Source organism: Geotrypetes seraphini, chromosome 12 (genome assembly GCF_902459505.1).
Source record: "Geotrypetes seraphini chromosome 12, aGeoSer1.1, whole genome shotgun sequence".
NCBI classification, from domain to species: domain Eukaryota; kingdom Metazoa; phylum Chordata; class Amphibia; order Gymnophiona; family Dermophiidae; genus Geotrypetes; species Geotrypetes seraphini.
The window spans coordinates 12,339,181-12,362,922 of NC_047095.1; positions in this window are offsets into that span (position 1 = coordinate 12,339,181).

A 23,742-nucleotide genomic window follows, 5' to 3' on the forward strand; every position below is an offset into this window, starting at 1 on the left:
GAAATCAAAACCCAAAGAGTAGCAACATTCCAGCATCTCAAAGAATTGCAAGATTCCAGAACCCAATGAGAGAAACATTCCAGAGGTGAGATTGTGATGTCATAAAGCCTCATTCCAAAGTGCTTCAGAGCTAACCTCATCAGTGATGTTACAATGGTTTAATTGTCCTATACTTGGCTCATGTAAGAACATAAGAATAGCCAAACTGGATCAGACCAATGGTCCATCAAGCCCAGTATCTTGTTCTCATGGTGGCCAATCCAGATCACTAGTACTGACCAAAACCCAAAGAGTAGCAACATTCCATGCTACTGATCCAAGGCAAGCAGAGGCTTCCCCCATGTCTTAATAACAGACTATGGACTTTTCCTCCAGGAATTTGTCCAAACCTTTCTTAAAATCAGCTATGCTATCCACTTTTACCACAACCTTTGGCAACGTGTTCCAGATCATAACTATTCTCTGAGTGAAAATGTGAAATGATTATGAGAGAAATTGTGCTAGAGATTTCTCTGTGCCCTATCTACTTAGTCATATTAATAGGTCTCTTGCACATTGATAAACCCAACTGCAGTTAAGATGGCAGCTAAAACAACATCAAAAGGAAATTCATAAATTTAATAGCAAAAATATAGGGTTCAATATTCAAAGAGAGTTATCTGTATAGCAGCATGTGCTACCATTGATATGAGCCATCCATAGATGTTCATCAAGGTTTTCTGGATGACATTGAAAATCATTGTAGACTATTCAGACACCACCAGGGTGGCATGGTGGCAGAGCCAGGAGTTGCATTGGTATCCGACAATCATAGGAGAGAAAAAAAAAGTTGTCTTAAATTACCTGGATTGATAGCCAGACAATGACAGTGAACATCACCTTTATCTAACATACCTGGATATTCACAGCCAATATCTAGATGATAGCCAATGCTGAATATTTGGGTGTATATTCAAACATCATGGCTGGCTTTTAAAAAAAAATGCCATCCACACAATTTAAATATTGGTTCAATATTTTTTTTTTGTTATTTTTCAATTTTAATTCATTTATCATGCTGCATAACAGTAGAAGAATATTTCAATCTGACATATTTTCTGCTAGGATAGAGATACATTAGACATTTCAAGTCACACAAAACATTCAGTCTGGCCTTCAGATCCAAAATGTAAAACAAAAGTAATGTCATTCATCTCTAGCATTTTGAATGTTTCCTTTTCCCAAAATGATTCCTCTAAGCCTAATGAAGCAAATCAACTCTATTCTGCTCAGTGGTTCTACAGTTTAGGACCAGAATGTGCCAGCCATGGAATATCAGTCATACTCCATTTTGTCGTATACAGTACATGCTGATGTGATTGATGCGAATGGTGTTTATTTGGAGTGTTGCCTAAACAAAGAAAAATAGATTTCTGTTGTAATGAGACTTGGATGTCTCTTTATAGTTTGGATTCAAAGCTATTCTATCCAAATAGTAAAAGAATTTCACTTCTTCCCACAGATGGCAATTTTTTTTAATGCAGTTACAAGATTTAAGCAGTTGACTTGAGTTTGTTTCGATATTTTGTTCTTTTTTAAAGGTTCAAAAACTTAAACTGCATAAAGAAAATTCCTACATTTTTTTCATGAAAAATAAGTATGTAGCAATGGATGAAATAGTTAAATCTAAGAAATAAAGGAGGAGATTTGTCATTTACACATTCCACCCACTTGGCACTGGGTGCTATCATGGATGTAGTTGATATCAATTTGAAAAGATTTCAAAGGCAATAGAAAAGTATTGCATTAAAGTCATTGCATCAATTTATTTATTCTATTTATTAACTTCAGTTTAAATGTCACTCCATAAAACAAGCCTAACATGACTTACAATACACTGGAGGTCAATTTGGAAGCCTTGTGCAGCAATTGCAGGTATAAATAATGGCATTTACATGTATAAATGGCAGTTTCTGAATGCCACTATTTACTCTTGTAGAGACCCAGGATGTACAGTCAAAGAAGATGCAGTTTGTGTATGGTTTGGGTGGTGCAAAAATTATATGTACTGTATATTTCCCATTTTACAATGGAAACACGTATAGTTTTAAAATATCCTTATCAGCTTTAGTAATTCTTCAAAAGTATGCATATGTTTTAGCAAAACGCTCATTTCAACCAGGGCTTCATTTCCATTTTGGGAAAAGATTTCTATTTGGGGATTTGCATATTACTTGGCTGCACTTATGTACTGTATATAATTTTATGGAACATGGCTCTTATATGAACAGTTGTCAGTGCTTACACATGGAAATAGCAAACAATGGTGTTTACTTGTATTATGCCTGGTGCTTACACACAGAAACTGCTGAGTGGTACCACTGGGGTTTTTTTAAACATTAGGTTTGTGAAATTGATGCTTTTTGCAATATGTGCTGGCACATATAAGTACACCTCTATTTGTCAGCATCCTCTTATATATTTTAGGAAAGACTACATTTTGCAGAGCTTTTTTTTAAAACACCAGGGGGAATTCTGGATGTATCAATTTCCTTTATAAATATCCTATACAAAATGGGGTTTACTGCCACCAATGTATGAGGGTAAATCAAAAAGTAAAGGCAAAATACATTTAATAGAAGTAACTATGAGCAATTAAACATATCACTTTTCCACATAGTCCGCATGCAAGACAACACATTTGTTGTTTCATTCAACTAGCTTCTGCATTCCTGCAGAGAAGAAGTTTTTCAGCTGCTCCTGAAGCCAGGTGAGCACTGTTTCCTTTACTTCATCATCAGAGGTAGCTGCAACCTCAAAGCATTTCCTTCAGTGGACTGAAGATATGATAATCGCTAGCCGCCACATCTGGGCTGTAAGAAGGATGTGGAAGACGTTCAAATCCAAACTCTTGCACTGTCTCTTCTGTCGCTGCTGTTTTATGAGGACCTGGGTTCACATGGTGCAGCAAAACTTTTTTGGACAACATTCCTCTTCTTTTGCTGCAAATTGCAAGTTTAAGTTCATTTCAAAGCAATGCACAGTAATTTTCACTATTCATTGTTTGCCCTTGCACTTGGAAATGTGCCAATAGGCTTTTTCATGTTCCCAAAAAAGAGTAGCATAATTTTCTTGGGAGGAGGACTCATGTTTGAATTTATTCTTCACTGGAGAAGACAGATGCCTCCACTCCATGCTTTGTCTTTTGCTTTCCGGGTCATAGTGATACTCTCATGTCTCGTTGCTGGTGACAATTCTCTCCAGAATACTCAGATCTTCATATATTGTCTCAGGAACCGGGTCATAACCTTCCGATGCTGTTGCTTGTGCAGATCAGTAAGCTGTTTGAGAACCCACTATGTGCAGGATTTCCTGTATCCCAAGTCATCATGCATTATAGTTTGATGAAGTACAAATCTACCTAGTGACCTCTCAAGGGACAGATGAACACCAATCATACAGCAATTATAAAAGATTAGATCTATTTACTATATAAGACTCTGCATAGCCAGTTGTTTAAATATGTAGAGGGGCATAATCAAAAAAACCATCTAAGTCCCTTTTTGGCCTTAGTCCTTAAATGTTCAAAGCAGAAGCAGGGAAAGTGTCCATAACCAAAACTAACGTCCTTATTTTGATTATGGCCTGCCTCTACTAAACACCCAGATCACCACTACGTCTAAAAGTGCACCCCCACGACATCTACACATTTTGGCCATAATGAACCAAAATAACGCCTAAGACCCAAACGTCCAACAGAAGGGCTTTTAGGCGAAGGAGGAGCCAGTCCTTCGCCTAAAAGCTGGATTCTGTAACCGGTGTCTGTCAAAAACAACACCGGTTACAGAATCCCCCCCCCCCCCACAATGATCCAGGCAGGAGGGTGCCCAAGCACTCCTGCCATGTCGAACCGCGACCCCCCCCCCCCGACAACATCGGGACAAGAGGGAGCCCAAGCTCTCTTGCCCCGTCGAACCGCGGCCCCCCCGACAACATCGGGGCAAGAGGGAGCTCAAGCCCTCCTGCCTCGCAATCGCTACCCCCCCCTGATTACGGTCGGGCAGGAGGGAACCCAAGCCCTCCTTACCCAGGCACCCGCGGCACCCCCGACAACATCGGGGCAAGAGGGAGCCCAAACCCTCTTGCCCCGGCGACTCCCCCACCTAAACGAACGGGCCAGAAGGGAGTCCAAGCACTCCTGGCCCCGGCGACCCCCTACCCCACACTACAATATGGGCAGGAGGGATCCCAGGCCCTCCTGCCCTTGACACAATCCCCCTCCCCCAATGACCACCCCCCGCCGACCTGTGACCCCCCCGGCCGACCCCATGACCCCTCCACTCCCACCCCCCTTCCCCGTACCTTTAATGTTGACCAGATGGATGGGTGCCAAGCCCGCCCGTCCGGCAGGTCTGCCGGGCTTGGGCTCCCTCCTGGCCCGTTCGTGTAGGTGTGTGGGGGGAGGTGTCGCCGGGGCCAGGAGAGGTTGGACTCTCTCCTGGCCCATTCGTGTAGGTGGGGGGATTGCCGGGGCAAGAAGGCTTGGGTACCCTCTTGCCCCGATCTTGTCGGGGGTGCCGCGGGTGCCCAGGGCAGGAGGGCTTGGGTTCCCTCCTGCCCGACCGTAATCGGGGGGGGAGGGTTAGCGATCGTGGGGCAGGAGGGCTTGGGCTCCCTCCTGGCCGACCATAATCGGGGGGGTTAGCGATCGCGGGGCAGGAGGGCTTGAGCTCCCTCTTGTCCCAACGTTGTTGGGGGGGTGATGTATCACGGCTGGAGAGATTGGGCATCTCTCCTGCCGTGATGGTTGCGGTGGGTAGGTTGCCGGGCCGCTGAACTGAACGCACCAGTGGCCATCAGCTCAGCGGCCCCTTTTTCGGCACTTAGACCTGGTTTGACTTCGTCTAAGTCAAAAAGGTTTAAGTGCCGACTAGGCAACCTGTCAACTGTTTTGGTTATATGTGTTGTGTTGTTGGTGTAGGTCGGCCCACCTCCCACCCACTGCCCGCCCTTTCCCCTCCTCTAAACACACCTCTTTTCTCTCTGTGCATTTAGAGGCAGGGGAAAGGCCTAAGCTGTTTTTAGATACATCTAAAAACCAGCTTTGGTTATGGGTGCTTGGACGATCAGACTTTTTGATCGTCCAAGTAGTCATTTAGGACACTTTTTAGACGTGTTTTTTTGTTTTTTTTTTAAATTATGAACTCCATATTGTGGAAGGGAATAGGTACAAAACCCTAATACACACAGTGAAGAAAACCAGCAGGGATGACCTGAGGCAGAGCAGAAGGTTCAAGGGAACAGAAATAGTCCTGGAGCAGGTATTTATTTGCCTTAAACAAGCACATTGCTAACCTGCATTTAGAAACAGGTTTTATACCCCTGCTCACAAAGGGGGTGGGATAAGCAAAATGGAGCAAGCAGCGAGGAAGTTAATTAAGCAATCCCATGGTCAGCCAATGAGAATAATTGCTAGCTCCAGTGCTGCTGCTTTCACAGTTATGGAAGCTCCCCAGCTCCAGAGAGAACCTCAAGCATGGCACGTTGCAGTCTTTAGCTACTAGAAGGAAATCTCCTGCACTTTGATTTAAAATATCCACTTTAGGGGCATACACTGAATATCCGTTCCTAATCAGATAAGTCACACAACATAGCCGATTTAGCAGTAGGCATTAACCACAAATATTCAGTGGGAGAAAATGGTTATCTCCCACCAAATATGCAAAAAATGCTTTTAACCAATCAGCAGCCTTTTCCGACAGGTTAAATAATGCTGAATATAAGGGGGCTTGTTTTTAGAAGAATTTGTTGCGTTCCTTAATTTTATGCATACCATGACAGTAATGAACCTAACTTCTAAGCCAGGAGTATGATTTCAATCTCTGGCACTTGCTATAGTAGTTGCATCCTGCCATAGAAAGTTTTCTTCTGCAGTTTGTAAGATATAACATGCAAGATAGACTTGAAAATTCATTTCTTTCAGAACAATGACTTGAGGGAGTAGTTTATGTTTCCCGGACCTCACCGACAGATACTTGGGGCTCCTTTTACGAAGCCGCGTTAGCGTTTTTTGCGCACGCAGGTTTTAGCGTGCGCTAAACCCATGCTACACTGCTATAAATAACGCCAACTCAATGCTGGCGCTAGTGTCTAGCATGGTCGGCAGTTTAGCACACGCTATTACGCACATTAAACCGCTAATGCGGCTTCGTAAAAGGATCCCTTAGGGCTCCTTTTACAAAGGTGTGCTAATGTTTTTAGCGCGCGCTGAAGATTAGCATGTGCTAACCCCTGCGCTATGTGGAAAATACTAACGCCAGCTCTATGGAGGTGTTAGCATGTAGCGCGTGCTAAAACTGCTAGTGCAGCTTAGTAAAAGGAGCCCTTAGTTTTCTTCTTTTCTAGTTTAAATTTGATTTTTAAATCACTCATTTAAATCTTGGATCATATATTGAGGACTTGAGATTTGTTTAAGTTAAACTATACGAATATTATGCATTACAATATCTGTATAATTATACTTATAATTCCTGTATAATTTTACAGGAATTACCTGTATAATTACACTTATTCAAAACTTTTCTGTACAAGATGGTTTAATGTTTGATAAAATGTTAAATTCATAAATAAATAAACATTTTAATCAAGTCTTTAAAACTGAATAAAATGAGAAATCATTTGGTGTCTTCTAATGTTTCATGGTTTTTGAGTGTATTGCTTGGTACTTGAATATCTTCTCTTTCTCCACTCACTTTTGCTTTTCATAGGCTGTGTTATCCATAAGCTGTTGACCCAAAACTACTAAGTGGTAAATTTGAAGGGTTCAGTGTCCATTTCAGGAACATGCTGTAATAAATTGAAAAAGTTTGATCATGTCACCCCTTTGTTTCAGGAATTACATTGGTTACTGGTTGAGGCACGCATTATTTTCAAGCTAGGTTGCATTTACTATAGAGTCCTGATGGGTCAAGTTCCATTGTACTTGATCAATTTATTTTTAGCTTCCACTCAAAAATATTCTTGTAAAACCCATGATTTTTATGTTTATTCATCGGTGAAGGGATGGTATAATGAACATATGCTTTCATAACAGGCAGCTATTTGGGATAAGGATTTTAAGCAGTTGTTCACTGTTTCATTTTATTATTTAGAATTTACGAGACACTTGAAAACTTATTTGTTTACTAAGTTTTGGGTCATAAACTTTCATCTTATTTTCCAATTTGCTATATTTTATTTTAGTCTTTTGTAAACCGCAAGGTTATAAAGTCTAGAAATCTATGTTATGTTATGTTATGCTTTGCTATACAGTCTTTGTCTCCATCACCTCCACCAAGAGGCCATTCCTTTCCACACGTTCTCCACTGATTCCATGAAGAAGTATTTCCTTAGATTACTCCTAAGTCTATCTCTTTTCACCTTCATTTTAGGCACCTTCATTCCAGAGCTTTATTTAAAAGTCTTTAATATATCTCCCGTCAACAGCCTTTCTTCCAAAGTAGGCATACTGAGATCTTTAACTCTCTCTTCATAGACTTTATGATGAAGCTTTAACTGCTAAGCCACTCAAATTTTGCCTACACTTAGCTTTCCTAAAAATAATATCTGCATATCTTGCTGTTGTGTAGCATGCTGAATATCAGCTTCTATGTGGATTGCTTATGTATGTATAATTTAAATTATATATATACTGTATATAGCCTAGGGAGCTCATTTTCAAAGAAAGATAGACATCCAAAGGACAGCATAAACCAGCTCTTGAACATCTTACTAGTCAAAACATCCAAGTGGGCATTCTCAAAACAGACTTTCTAGACATCTTTCTGGTTGTTTTGTTTCCAGTGTGTCTAAATCTTAAGGGGGCATTTTAGAGGCATGTTTTAGTTAGGCTTAGGACTTGGACGCTTGGCAGGGATAATCAAACCTTTTAAAAAAAAAGTCCAGGGCTTTTTTTTTAGATGTTTGGAGCTAGACCTGTTTTAAAAGTATCTAAATGCTAAAATGATGCCCAAACTGACCAGATGACCACTGAAGGGATTAAGGCATGACCCCTCCTTACTCCCCCGGTGGTCACTGATCCCCTCCCACCACCCAAAGATGTGAAAAAACCAGTACTGTCCAGCCTGTATAATAGAGCCATATGGCTCTCATACATTGGCGCAGAAGGGCATTCTAAGAATTACTGCAGAGAATGTCATCTTAAATGTCTCAGGTCAATATAACTTTCTTATATTGTATGGTGAACCCACCAAAACCATCTGTACCTACATAAAGATGACACCTGCAAGCATAAGGGCTACTGTTATGGTGTACATGAGAGTACAATAAGTTTTAGGTGGGTTTTGAAGGACTCACCATAAAATATACAGTGGAGTTTCAGTTAACTGTGACTCTCACCCAACTGGCAAAAAAATTGTCGGTGGGAAAAAAGTGTCCCCTGAATCACCAGCAGTGGCAATCCTGAGTCACAAACGCTACCTCCCTCCTGACACGAAGTACCTATTCAGCAGCATACTGAGCAGCAAATCCTCCTTCAAGCCCCGAAGCAGCTACAAATCTCCCTCTCTCCCGTCCCGAAGCACTAGTGTGGCAGCAGTCCTGAGCTGCAAAGCCCTCTTCCCTCCCTCAAGCCCCAAAGAAGCTATGAACCCCCCTCCCTCTCAACCTGAAGTATCAGCGTGACAATGGTCCTAAGCCTCAAAGCCCTACTCCCTCCCTTCCTCAAGCCCCTTAGTGGCAGAAACAGACGGTGATCCTTAGCTGCAAACTCCCTCGCTCCCTCTCTTAGCCGAAGCACAGCGTTCAGCAAGAGGCAGCCTCAAAACAGGATGTGCAAAGCCAGCCCTGGCAGGGCCTTTCCTCTGACATGTTACTTCTGACACATCAGAGATAAAGCCCTGCCAGAGACGGTCATGAGCAGCCTGTTCCAAGAGAGAGAGGGAGTGAGTGAGGGGGTTCACAGCTCAGGAGGGTCAACTGCTTCTGCCACTTTGAGCTTGAGGGTAGGAGGGATAGATGGAGGAGGGCTGGTTCTCCGCTTTTGAGCCGTACTGCTTTGGGAGATGTCCTTGAGGTTGCCCCTGACGAAGGACACAAAATGGAGCTCTCTAGGGCAATCAGCTGACACCCCGCATGAAAAAATAAAACAGTGGTTTGCAGATAAGTTTCTGTTTTTCAGCCATTTTATTAAGGGTTTAAAATTCACCAGGCTTTATACTTCTTAGGAGCTTTTCACCAATGTCATTTAAAAACATTGTTGATTTATTTATTTGAATCCTATTTAAATTTAATTCTCCACACAATATAGACACCAGGGTTTTGGACGATTGATAACAATTCTTGCATTAATTTATAGCTTAAAGAGAAAAAGTAAAAAAGCACTTTAAAAAAACTGTTTTGCACTATGAATTATAGATTTTTAGATTAGCCCACAGAGTGTTTTAAAATGATGTGAATGGGTAATGTCTGCCAAGCACGTTTGTTCATTTGGCGGTGTTGAACCCTGGTGAACTTGGACAAAACCTTTCACACAAGTTCCCACTTACTGATGTAACACTCTGTAACATCCAAATAAACACTTGGCATAAGGGGTTCAGCTAGCCTGAAACCCTTCAGGTGTCTGGAGAATAGAGCAGTGGTTAAAGCTACAGCCTCAGCACCTTGAGGTTGTGGGTTCAAACCCATGCTGCTCCTTGTAACCCTAGGCAAGTCACTTAATTCCCCCATTGTCTCAGGTAAATTAAATAGATTGTGAGCCCACAGGGAAAAATGATGAGTACCTGAATAAATTTATGTAAACCATTCTGAGCTTCCCTGGGAGAACAGTGTAGAAAATTGAATTAACAAATAAATCAGAGACATTCACGTGATTTATGCGTATTGCTATAGCCTAATTTAGGTGCAAGAATTTTCAGTAGAGTTTAGTTGGTGTAAATCCTTGCACTTAAAGTTAGGCACAGATCCTAACACTAAGCGCTGTTCTATAAATGGCGGCTAACTTTGAGTGCCGTTTATAGAATATATTTTTTATTGGCGCCAAATTTTTGGCGTCATTTATAGAATTGAATCCATACTTTCTGTTTCTTCAACATTGTACATAAGTCTGCTATTTAAAAGTATCACAATTTATAAATAAACCAGAAGAATCCATGTATGCCAATGAACTTCATGAATAATCATGAGGTTGCCTTGAATAACAGACCTGTTTTTGACACTGTTATCGGCTATCTCTACTATTAACAATGTTGAAATTAAACCTTTTTGTGTAATTATTTTAAAGCTATGGTTACTGTGTATGGTGTGAATATCTTTGAAAATGTAATACTATCAACCTTTTTCTTTATTCTAACATTGTTAAATGAATTAATGAATTTTAGTGTAGCAATGCACTTTCTAATGAAAGACTAGAGAGAGAAAAAATGAAAAATAATGTTTTATTGCTAGTTATTGCAGACATTTCATTAAAATGAACAGATGTTCATGCATAAATTCTATGCCCATGTTGCTCCGTGCCTTAGGCAAGTTCTCAAGGTTCATTTTTCTTGTTAGTTTGATTGAGTTTAGTGGATTAGCTTGTTGCATTGGCTCAGTTTGTATATATTGTAAATTTGCATTTTAAAAGAGCCCCCATTTAGGCAAATAAGGCAAAAGAGCACTTGGCTATTTATCTCTTTCATTTTGAATTGCCAAAGGCTGCAAAAAAAGAGTCACTATTTTCTTACAAGATTCACTTATTTAAAACATTGGTTACTTTTTCATGCCGATTAACTTATTTATCAGATGAGAGGTTGCAATCATCCTGGCTCTTCCTACCTCTGAATTTTTCATAGACAAAGAGGATATCAGACATTTATTGTAAATGAAAAATCATAGCTTTATTCTATGAGTATGCGCACTTTGTACCCAATGCAGGGATTTGCTAAGTACTTATTTTCCAGTATCATCTTCAACTCACTCCCAACCCACCATAGTTCAAGATAGTCCCTTATGGGCTTGATTTTATAATTGGTGCCCAAGTTAGGCGTCACGAGGCACCCTAATCACAGATGCCTAGCAACACCTAACTTAGGCCCTCTTTTATCAAGCCGCAGTAGCATTTACTTCACCGTTGAGTGCTAAAATGCTCTACCACAGCTTGATAAAAGGGGGCCTTAGTTCTGCGTGCAACCTAATTGTCTTTAATTGGTTTAAATGGAGTGATCTTTTTTTTTAAATATAATTTCAAATTAATACACCAAGCATTCAATATCTTGTGCAGAAAACTTAGATTAAGAATTGAAAGTGTCTAATTAAACATAAATCAAATCTCAGTTACAAGAAAACAGAACATTCTTAATCTATCTCAAGTCCTCAAACAATTAGGATCCAAGGTTAAATCTGAGTGACAAAGTAATTAGGTATGAAAAAAACATAGGAAAACCTGAAGTTGTAGCTGGTCGACAATCTTTCATTTCTTTGAGGTTGTTGCACTTTCTTCTTTTCCAGGGCGTTTAAGGGACAAAATGGATAAATGAGATAAAATGGATAAATGAGAAGGTTCTAGGAAAACATATTTAATCGATTGGTATCTTATTATGCACTTGCATGGATATCTCAGGTAAAATATACCACCTAGTTCAGTTACTGCTGGTCTCAAAATAAAGAATTGTCGCCTCCTTCTTTGTGTTTCCTTGGAAACATCTGGAAAAATCAGAATCTTATGATTTAGGAATTCCTTAAATCTGTTTTGAAAAAACATTATGAGGATCCATTCCTTGTCTGGTAGCAAAGCTACCGTTAACAACAATGCCGATGGAGTAGCCACTGTCGTATCGGAAACGTCTAGAAGATTTGAAACATCAAGCGGTGTCTGCTGTTGGTTTTTACTTTTCAACTGTTTTTCTTGGTTTTGTGGAAGAAAGTACACTCTAACAAATGGAGGAATAGATTGCTCAGGTATCTTTAAAACTTCTATGAAGTACTGTTTCAACATATCTATTGATGTAATTGTGGAAAATTTTGGAAAGTTCACCAAACAAAGATTATTTGCTCGCATTTTCCAGCATTTCTAGTTTTCTCCTTAGAATTATCAGTAATCAAGGCTTCCTGTATTTTTTTAATTGAAACTACTTCTGTGGAATTTTGCTGATATTCTTTTTTAACTGAAATTATATGTTTTAATATGGTGATTTCCTCTCTTTGTACCTTTAGCTTTTCTCCCAAGTCCTTTACTTGCGTAGTTAAAGAAGTTCCCAACTTTGCTACGAGGTCCCACAGTGCAGTCAGTGTAACTTCAGGAGGTTTATTTAATATAGGAAAAACTCCAAGTGCAGAAAATGTCTCATATTCCAATCGTCTTGTCGGCCTTGGTCTGTCTCCCTTGATGTTCCTGTCACAAGCTGTTCCGCGGGACTACCAGAATCCCCTTCGGAGCTTATCAGTGAGCTCTCACTAGTCTCCTGCGGGGAGAACACTGCCTCTTCGGACATGTCCAACACACACAGAGAGCTCGCTCTCTGGGGCTGTGGAGGCAGAGCTCTAATGTCGGGGCTCAAGGTGGTATCCAGCCCTGGGAGTTCCTCCTTAACATCACTCCCCGGCAGACTCTCAATCGGGCGATTCCCCGGCACAGTCTGTTCTCATTGAAGTCACCGCAAAAGCTGATCAATTGAGCCGAATGAGGGTACTTCTGAGCGGCGGGAGGCTGCACCAGCACTCTTTCCCCTTCTCTTCGGCATTGTAAGAGGTAAATCTCAAAGAATAAAGGAAAACTTTTACAGCGTCTCAGCAGCTACAAACTGCAGCAGCCATCTTGGATCTTTTCCAGCAGCTAGATAATCGATCTTTTAATGCGTGTTTATTGACGTTGTGAATGCAGCATTATTGTGTGAATACCAGTGGATTATTGCAATATACGTAGTTTCCAGACATTTTGTGTGACTTCTGGCTTTAGCCATGCCTACAGTGGTGTTAGGCCCCATAAAGTGCCTCTGTAGCCATGATACATTTTTTTATAAAATACTTACTTTTTTAATGGCGTTTTGCACTTAATTTAAGCCTCGTAGAGCACCTAAGAGTTCCTGATCTAAGGTGTTGTTTATAGAATATGGGCCACAATTAAAAACCAAAATAAAACAAAATGAGCTCGGTATTCAAAGGGGTCGAACCAGGCATGAGAGACTCACACAGAGATGACTGGCCTCAATATTCAGTGGCATTTAGCTTAGCAGTGCAGCTGAATATCTCCACTAACTAAGTTGGTTCAGGGAGGTTTGTAATATGGGTAACCAGGCACAGAGTATACAGAACCTGAAATCTTTTATCAATACTTGAGAACCATGGACCATTTTTCTCAAGCAATAGAAAAGGTGCCAGCAGGGCAGGATTAACCAATAGGCCAAGTAGGCACGTGCCTAGGGCCCGAAATGGTCAGGGGGGCCCGATGAAGGAGAGCATCAACATTGTTTTTTCTAAACGGCGATGGGCCCCTCCAACATTGATTGGCAACATGGGCCTCCCCGATCGGGAACGCGGCCCCCCCCCCCCATTGACGGAAAGTAAGACAAACAAGCAATGCAGGTAAGAAAGGCAGCGGGAACTGTAATTTTGCAAGTGGTGCTGCTTGCCTAAAGCTTCCTTCTGACGTAGCTTCCTGTTTCCACCTGGGTGCATGGTGGGGTGGGGCGGGGCAGAGGGGCCCAGGTTACTTGTGTGCCTAGGAGCCCTCAATGAATTAATCCTGCCCTGGGTGCCAGTACTCGGTACCCCTCAGTAACCCCTTAAACAAAAAGCCCTGAAAGCATTCTTCTATAATGGGTCTTCTGGGCAGATAATAAAGATTATAATGTGGGAGGGAGGATGTCTTTGTTTTACCTATGAGTTTTAATTATGAATGTGAATCTGTAAGCTGCTTTGAACATGAAATTTTGCTCGATGGATTACGATTCAAATAAATTCCATTGATGGCTTTATTCCATTTAATTTGAAAAAGAAACATCCTGTTTCATTGTATTTTTACTTTGGTTTCAAATGAATATAAATCCCTAGACAGTACAAAGATAGTTTAAGGCAGCAAAAAATTTATGTTATGCTAATATAGCTGACTGGTGCTTAACTCTGTTTTCCCTAGAACATAAAGCAATTGAGCAGTCACCTAGATTAAGCTGAGTGGCTATTAACATTGACTAAACAAGGCTACTAATTGGGAGGGATGGAAAACTTATATTACAGGATAAAATAGATAAATAATAATAATAATTTATTTTCTTATATACCGCCCTACCAGATGTTCTGGATGGTTTACAACAAGAAAAAACTGAAACATTTCAGTGAAGAAATACAATTCAATAAAATACTTATACCTATTTAAAATATAACATCACTAATATATTGTTAAAAGTTAACATACAAATTTGTCGAATAAATAAGTTTTCAACAATTTCCTAAATTTGAAATAAGATCGAGATTGAACAATCAAAGGACATATCCAGGAGTTCATCTTCCCTGCTTGAAATGCTAATGTTCTAGCCAGGAAGTTTTTATAACGACACGCCTTTGAAGAGGGGAAGGTTAACATACTGGAGTTTCTTGTATGTTTATTTGACTTAAATAATTTCAAATGAGAAACCAATAAAAAGGTAATAAACCAAAAAGTGCCTTAAAACAGATGCACCCAAATTTAAAAATCACTCTGGCCTCGAATGGAAGCCAATGCAATTTGATGTAAAAGGAACTTACATAGTCATATTTCTTTAGTCCAAAAATCAAAGGAACAGTGGCATTTTGAACCAATTGCAGTCTTAATAATGTCTTTTTTGTTAATCCCAGATAAATGATGTTACAATAGTCTAGGGTGGACAATATAGTAGACTGAACCAATAGCCTAAAAGACTCTGTATCAAAATATTTCTTAATAGTCCTCAATTTCCATAGAATCACATAGCATTTTTTGATCAATTGATCAGTATGCTTCCTAAGTTAAACAGCAATCTAAAGTTATTTCCAGAATTTGACCATTCAGTTGAATAATCGTTTCCTGGATTTTATCATTGGGGCTAGCTAAAAAAATCTTGGGTTTTTTAGAATTAAGTTTCAACTTGAACTACAACATCCACAGTTCTACCTTTTCCAAGACATTTGATATCAGATTAATTAATTCACTTGAAAAGGCTTTACAAGATATTAGTATTGTAATATCATCAGCATATATATATAATATCACATTTAAACTTTGTAATAGATGAGCCAAAGAAATAAATATATGTTGAACAATGTTGGAGACAAAGGGGAGCCCTGCGGAACTCCACATGAGTTTTGTCCATGAAGAGGAATATTTACCTTCACTATATACTTCATAGGATCTATTTTTCAAAAAGCCACAAAACCAGTTTTGTACATTACCCACTGTCTATATGCTCGCAAATATAAAAAATGGATTCACTCCTTCACGGATGACACCCAACTATACCTACCGCTAGGAGTAAACCGTGACGCCCAGATCGCGAAACTCCCAGGATGAAATACTCCTCAAAAAACTCCCTGGCCATCCCCTTCAACTGCAAACTGCCAAATGACGTCCGTACTCCTACTTCTCACCGAGTCACTGGAATCAACTGCCCCTGCAGATCAGATCCCTTGAAGGACTCCTCAACTTTAAGAAAGCAATAGAAACATACCTCTTCACCTAACTCTCCCACCATGACTGATGGATCAAAAAGAAATGTATGTTGGTACAAGATCCTTAGTATATGTCACATTAGGACAAAACTTATATTGAAACATCTTGAACTGTCACTATGGCAAATTTAACCTATAAACTGTATAATATGTATATTGATATTAGATCTCTAGTATATATCAAGTTAGGATAAAAACTTGTATCAAAAAGTTGTACTGTAACTATGGTAAATTGTAACCTGTTAATTGTATATTATGTATGTTAACCTGTAACCCGTTCTGAGCTCTTTGGGGAAAACGGGAGAGAAATGAATTAAATAAATAAATAAATAAGTATAGGGTGGTGTTATTTGGATAGTGGATAGGATAGGAAAATTATATTTGGAGATTTGGATTTGAATAGGAAAAGGGATTTGATTGGTGGAGCAGGGATAGCAGGTGATTGGTGGGATGGAGATTGGGAAGGAAAGGAGGGAAATGGAATTTGGCAGGTTTGGCATGGTTATTGTAGTATGGGTGGGTATGGGAGGGAGAGGTGTTTTCTGTAAGGAATTGCAATTGAGAAATTTGTGTGTCTTTTACCTTGTGCTGTAGCAGTCATTTGTTTGGTCCTGGGGTGGGGATCTTGAGCATGCATCGGTGGGCAATTGGTGGGCCCAGCTGGGAACACCTCTTAATATGGGTTAATATGGGCCAGTATTGAGGCACTGCACATTCAGGTAGGTTGCTGTGATCCACAAATCTCTCATAGTGAGGCGGGGTGTCAGTGACTGTGTGGCAGGGCTCTGGTGTGCAGCAGCACCTCAGGCCAGGTTAGGTTGGTGCATCTCTCTGGGTTTGGTGCTGTGTGTGGAGAGTCGAGGGCATGGGCTGGCATTATGTGCATGGTCAGCATCACAGTTTGGCCTTTATGGCGTAGGCGTCGCCATCAATGGAAGCAGTGTGTTCTGTGGCCTGAGGAATCCCTTGGTTGACTGGCGGTTTAAGGTGAGCCAGTAGAGAGAGGCTGTGTTTTACTGGTATGGTCTATTAGTGAGGATAGTCTGCCGTGTGGATTGGAAGAGGGAGAGTTGCGGGGGGGGGGGGAATTTGTTGGTATTGTGTGGAGTCTTGTGTTTGTGTGCATTATTTTAGCTTGAATAAAATAACTATCTTGCAGTGGTACAGCAGGTGGTGATGGCTCCTCATAAGGGTTCACATATGCCAACACCAGGAAAAAAGCTGGGTGAGGGAAAGGGTCTTTGGAGCAGAGCTGAAGGGGTCCCCAAAGTACAGGTAACTGACAGGGGCGATGTTCTGGGGTCAGAGGTGCTCAGTCTGCTGGTGGAAGGGTAATATAAGCCATGCCAGCTTCTCAGCCTCACTGATGGGCATCTGAGGTTACTGAGCTGACCATTCCTGATCTGGGTCAGCTATTAATATCCAGTGGACCAGCGGCTGCTCCTGTTGCTGCGAGCTCAGGCCTTTCATTGCCTCCGCAGCCCTCTGATGAGTTGGTACATGATTTGTTTGATGTGCTAAGGGAGGAAGAGGGAGGGGAGGGATTTTCAGGGCTGGAGGTTGAATGTATACGGCAGTGGCGGGAAAGCTTGAGGAAGAGTTTGCAGGATAAAGCATTTTAAAATTGGCTCGGATCAAAGAAAACATATTTTAAGGATTGAAACCTAACTATGCATTTATATGGATAATGGAAGAAGAAAACTCCTCCAATCTGTAACACCTCAGGTTTTAACAAGAGAAACTGACATCACCTTTTCTGGGTATCCTTCGAAATATCGAAAAGATTTGAATGTTCATTCCCAAAAAAATCCTTTATCCTATTTTTAAAGAACAATTTCAATATCCAATCTCTATCTGCAGATAATGCCACTGTATTTAAAATATATATTTATTTTTAAATTTAAAAATCCAAAGAGATCTCAAATAATTGACAAATTCTAAGCCCCTCCTGGGCTATTTGAACCAACATATTACAACAATTATCATATAGAATAATCATACAATTATACTCATCCCCTCCCCTCCTCCATCCCTTCCTTCCCTCCCCCTTTCTACTCCCCCCTCCCATTCTTAAACCCTAAATCATTTTTTCTAGTATAGTCGTATAAATATCTTGGTTACCAAGTTGTCATACTGATATAATTTTAAACCAACATAGATTTCAGCATTCTTTACTGGAGACTTGTAAAATCAGATCTAGTCGGACCCACAAATCATTAATTGAATCATAGTGTCCATGTTGATTATCTGTTAATTGTTCCAGTGCCTTCAATGCAATCAATTTCATTTGCCAGTCTCTCTCTTCTAATGGTGTGACCAAAATAAGACAGTTGTAACTTCATCATTTGGGCTTCGAGTGACATAGCTGATTTGATTTCTTCTAGAATTGATTTGTCTGTTCTGGTGGTCCACGGCATGCCTAAAATCCTTCTCCAGCACCAAAGCTCAAATGAGTCATTATTTCTGTCTTGTTTCCAAAGTGTTCAGCTTTTGCATCCGTAACTGACCACTGAGAAAATGAGTGCGTGGAGAAGTCTGATCTTCATTTGGAGTGTTACCTCCTTGCTTTTGAATACTACATTATAAGTATAACCCAGTCTTTGCCAAACTGTATTTATCCACAGTACAGTATATCTAGCAATATACGAGTATATAAAAATTATCAACCAATGAGTCAAACCATCATGTGTGCTCTTTCAGTTGAAGGTAAGTACCATGCCATTTAATTCTGACTATCAAGTATTTGACCTTCTGTTTTTTGAATACCAAATGCATTTTCTGTATTTTTCATGCCAAGAATTTTTTTCCAGAAGTATATTATTTTATACAATTACAGCCAGACTTCAAGAATATATTTAAACCTGATCATAGCAGCAGATAAAGTGATGCTGAAAGGCCCTCAGGCATTTGACTGAATTTTTATGTCATATGACAGAACATCAACACATTCCACAGGGACCTGAAACAAAGTATAGTACACCTCAGAGAAGTTCAAAAGATATAGCTTTCTGGAAAAAAAAAATCTTATTAGAGCTGAATACATTCATGTCAGAATTAGTCATCTATCACTGGCATGCTTTTTATAATGCTTTTAATAATTATGAGCACATAGCACTGTGAGTTTTCTAGCAAATCTAGCTTTGAAAGATTTGCAAATCTTTCCTACAGTATATAACTTTGAGATAGCAGTGCCTCTCTGTCATCTTCCTCTTATTCTACTCGAAAATATTCTTTGACTGGCAGATTCCTCTAGGTCAGCGTTCCTGTTCAGGAACTCAGCAATGCCTTCTCCTTTTCATAGATGAAGCAGGACTTTACATTAGGTGTAAAATCATTTCTAATCAGTGACTTTCATAGATAATATGTAAACCCCTTGCACAACTTAATCCAAAATGCATTTCTATCAGGCAATAAGGTTCCCTCTTTCAACTGATCTGATTCTCCATAGTACTGACTACAGAAAATGGACTATAATATTCTAACTGACTACAGCTCTTGACGGGCCTAACTCTATTGTACATGTTTTTAGCATCTTGATGTTAATCTTGTAAGAGGATACTTCATGATGGACTCTTTGCAGTAACTTTCAAAAAAAACACACAACCTAATCAGCCGAATAAGCTGACTTGTATTTATTACAATTAAGTGTATAATTACATCAAAATGCTAAGTCAGCAGGAGGAGTAAAATGAGGATCTGCCATCATTTACTGTTTTAATACAGCATTCTATTAAGGGCTCTCCCTTACAACCAGTAAGTAATATTAAGATTCTAGGAATTATTTTTGATTTCATGATCACATTAGTAGCATTATCAAATCAACTTTCTTTAGGCTTCGCCAAATTCGCTCAGTTTCACAATTTCTCTGCACTAAATCCCTCAATATTCTTATCCACTCTCTCGTGATTTCCAAAATCGATTATTGCAATGCCCTATTCAAGGGAATAGCTCAAAATGAAATCAAGCGTCTACAAATTATTCAGAATGCTTCTATCAAGCTCATATTCAAAGCCAAGAAGTTTGATAACGTAACACCCCTTCTCAATAAAGCACACTGGCTTCCAGTTGCTCACCGGATAACATATAAACTATGTTTGCTCACATTCAAATCCCTTCTTTACAAAACTCCAGCTTTCATTTATAAGTTATTAATTCCATATACTTCCAATAGAATGTTAAGATCTACTGAACAGCACTTGCTGACGATTCCCTCTCTTAGAATTATTAATACTAGACGGCAATTGATTTTTCTGTTACAGCCTCCCAAACTTGGAACTCACTTCCTATTCACTTGAGGGAAGAACACAACTTAGAAAAATTCAAAAGTAAACTAAAGAGCTTTCTTTTTAAAGACGCCTTTGAAAATTAGCCATTTAGTCTTCCAATCAATTTTACTTTTTCTCTCTAATTTTATTGAAGTAATTTTTAACTTCCCTTTCCTTCTGTATCTTCCTTATACATCTCTTTAACTTTTAAATAATTTGTAGTTCTTATCCCTCTCTTCCCTTATGTTCTTAGTTTTGTTACATTTGTCAATAGTCTTGTCAGACCTGATTTTTGTTATTTATTGTATTGTTCCCCACATTTTGTAATTTTATTATTATGTACATCGTTTAGAATTATGATTAAGTGATTAATAAAATCTCTATTAAACTTGAAACTTGAATTCTATTATATATTAATCTTGTATTGGATATTTAATTAACATTTTGGTTTATTTCATTTTCATACCTTGATTAATTGGCAAAATAGCCTTAATAGACAGTAATTGCTAAAAAAAAAAAAAAAATTCTATAAAAGATAGGCGCCTATTGGATGGTTCTTAGCAGTGGGTGTTTCTATGGGTGGAGCTATTAAGGTGCTATTAAGTGTGATTCTCCAAAAACTTAGGCGCCTGAAATGTGGGCTTTTAAAACCCTTGCCTACATTTCAGGTGCCTAAGTTTTTCTATACGTGCCTCTAGCTGAGATTCTGTAAATGGCGCCTAAGTGTGATTAAACAGCAGTATATTTCAATCAATTCATTTTGTGAAATTCCACAGTGCTCAGAGGTTGTAGACAAGATCTCTGGATCAAGCCTGCTGTACCGCTTCTGAGCCAACTCTCTCAATCATTGCATGTCTTATGGAATGCACCAATCATTAACATTAGAATTCGCAATCAGTCATCTTAACATTGTCTATAACATTCCAATAAAACACATACAACCTCTTCATGTGGCATAATAATTGGCCGCAGCTTTATTTAATAACTCAAACAATGCTTACAACTCAATACTTAATTTTATTAACATTCACAATTCACAAATGCGGCAATCCCCCAAACCCCTTTTCCCCATGAGCTATTCGGGTAACGAACGTAGCTCCTTCCTCTTCTCAAACCCTTCCCACTTCCACCCTAAGATGACCTACGGTATCATCAGGTCATCCCCCCCCTATCTCATGGCGGTGCCGCCCATGAGTGCTGCCCATTGATGCCCCACCTCATGGCGGTGTCGCCCATGAGTTAGCTATTTCAATTCCCCCTTCAACATATTAATTCAATCCCCTAGCCGCATTTCATAATATTGTTAACCCATTCGGCAACCTCCCCACAGTCAAGCTGTGACTACCCTCCCCTCACCTCCCTAACCCATAGACCCGGAACCATAAATTCTCCCCTTCACCATCCCGTTCCCAACAATCCCTCCAGCCTCCTCCAATACGGGTGGGCGGGCGAGAAACTTCCTATCCACCAACCACCAAACCAACCGCCTACCTCCCTCCAATTCCCAAAATGATTCTCCCGCTCAAACTCCACACAAACTCTCCTCCAATCAGCATTCCCACCTTTCTTGACCAATCCTGCTTCTACAATCTCACAAGCACCCTCACAACCCTGACAAACACCCAATCCCCTTTTTCTTTTCTTCCTACCTCAATGTTCTCTCCCATCCTATCCCTCCCCCCCACCTATATCTACCCCTAACCTTTTTCCGATGACTCGCTTATCTAATGTTATAGTCCCACCAGTCAAAACTAGTGGGACCCTTATATCTTGCTAACATATCACCAGTCTGCATTTTAAAACTTTTACTCAGATGATTTCTTAACGGTAGTCGTTCTAGTATCAATTTTGTATGCTGACTCTAGAAATGACGTCCATTTTGCCTATCACATCAGGTTTTTACACAAAATAAGAAGTTATGTTTTCACGATTTTAACTACTGTAAGCGCAAATGTATTCAAACACCATTTCACATGAGGTCAGTTTTTATAACAAACACGTTTTAAAAATATTGTAAAGAACTGTCCTAATTTATTTTGTGACTACCCTGTAACAAAACAAAAAGCAAACAGTGTTCCATTAATGTTCAGTGCCATAGAAGTGCATTAACTCATTTATGTTATTGCAGTATGCCAAGGAATCATTATGTGAGAATAAAGGAACTACCGGTAGTTCTTTTTCTCTGTGTCTGTACCGTGAGTAATGTGTTCCTGGTTCCAGAAAGTTCTTATTTTTAAGCTGGGAGCCAAGTAGACCTGCAGATTCCTTAGGCAAATTCAAATCACGTACTAGGTCATTAAGTTCGCTCTGAGAACTGTTGTGGAATAAAGTCGTATTCAGGCTGGTACACAACATCAGTATCATCTTTGGTGATTGCGTCAAGTATACTTTCAAATATCATCTTCTGCCAGGTTCTCTAAAACTTACAACAAACTCCCAAAACAAAAATTACCAGAGAACCTTACAAAGAGACCCACAAGAAGGCAAAAAGGTCAAGGGTTCCCAAGAATGGTAGGCTCCTCCTTTCTTCCCAGATCTCCTGGAGGATTGCCATTGATTGATTTGTTCAGTTATGGGTTCCTGAGGAAGGGACTTGTTCCCGAAACCAGGCTGGTTGAAACCTGGTCTTCTGGTGTTCCATCTGCCCTGTCTCACTTCCCTTGGACATTGGATGAAAATCTTTTGAAGCTAAGTTTTGCTTTTTTAAAAAAAATTTTTGGTAGTTGGCTGGGAGGTTCCCTGTTTGGTTGTTGTAACAGTGCCCTGTGTTTATTTTGCACTTTTTTGGTGATAGTGTTATTTTGATTTAAAAACACACACTCTGGTATCCTATGATGGTGTGTAGGTGTACGCCTTCCCGGCGCCACCTTGATGCGTGAAGTGTTGGCGCCTTGCTCCCGTCGCTGTCCCTTGTAAAATCCTGATACTTATTAGTAAAATCCTGATACCTATTTATTGGTTATTGATTTAACCTTTGTTGGAGGCACTGTTTCACTACCACTCTGGGAACCCTTGACCTTTTTGCCTTCTTGTGGGTCTCTTTGTAAGGTTCTCTAAAACAGCTGGAAGAAGAGGAGCATGCAGGTCTTCTCCATTTGGAACTGGTCTAATATGGCTGAAGGAATGCTTTGTTACACAATTTAGTTCTTATTTTTTGAATTGCACCCCTGAAAATTAACTAAACAGAAGTAAGTCATTAAGGTGGTATTTAAGCTCTCTCCACACCATAGGAATTGCAAATGGCACGCACGTTTTCTTTCCTTTTGTCCACAGTCTTAACCTCTCAGCACAATAGCGGCAAACTTTCTTTGGCACCCATGCCTTATCCTGGTCACCAAATTTCACTTTAAAATAAGCATAGTAATCTTTTTTTCACAAAGTCTGTTATATCCGTTCTATGCTTAAGCACTGTATAATTTCCACAAATTTAACAGAAAATGTTTGGATTGTTCACAAACTTGCGTACCTGCAATCACAATAGAAAAATAAAATGAGAACAGCACTGGTAATGCAAGCGTCTGAGATAAACAACACTTCCAAGGTCACAAAATAACAACTAGCAGGTCTGTATTGAGAAATTTCCCTCCAAGTATTGGGGAATTTACCCACCAACAATACTCATTACCTACTGGCACAGCAATACATCTTTAGGCTTAGATCAGCTTGTTGTATCACATGGATATTATTGTATGCATTTCATTTATATGTTCAACATGTCTGTATCTTGCCTCGTTAACATTTCTCTTTTTGTACTTAATGTACATTGTATATTAAAATCAATAAAATATTTGAACAAAAAAAAAAACAATTGTGAAAAAACTGTACGTGATAGAAGAAAACTAAG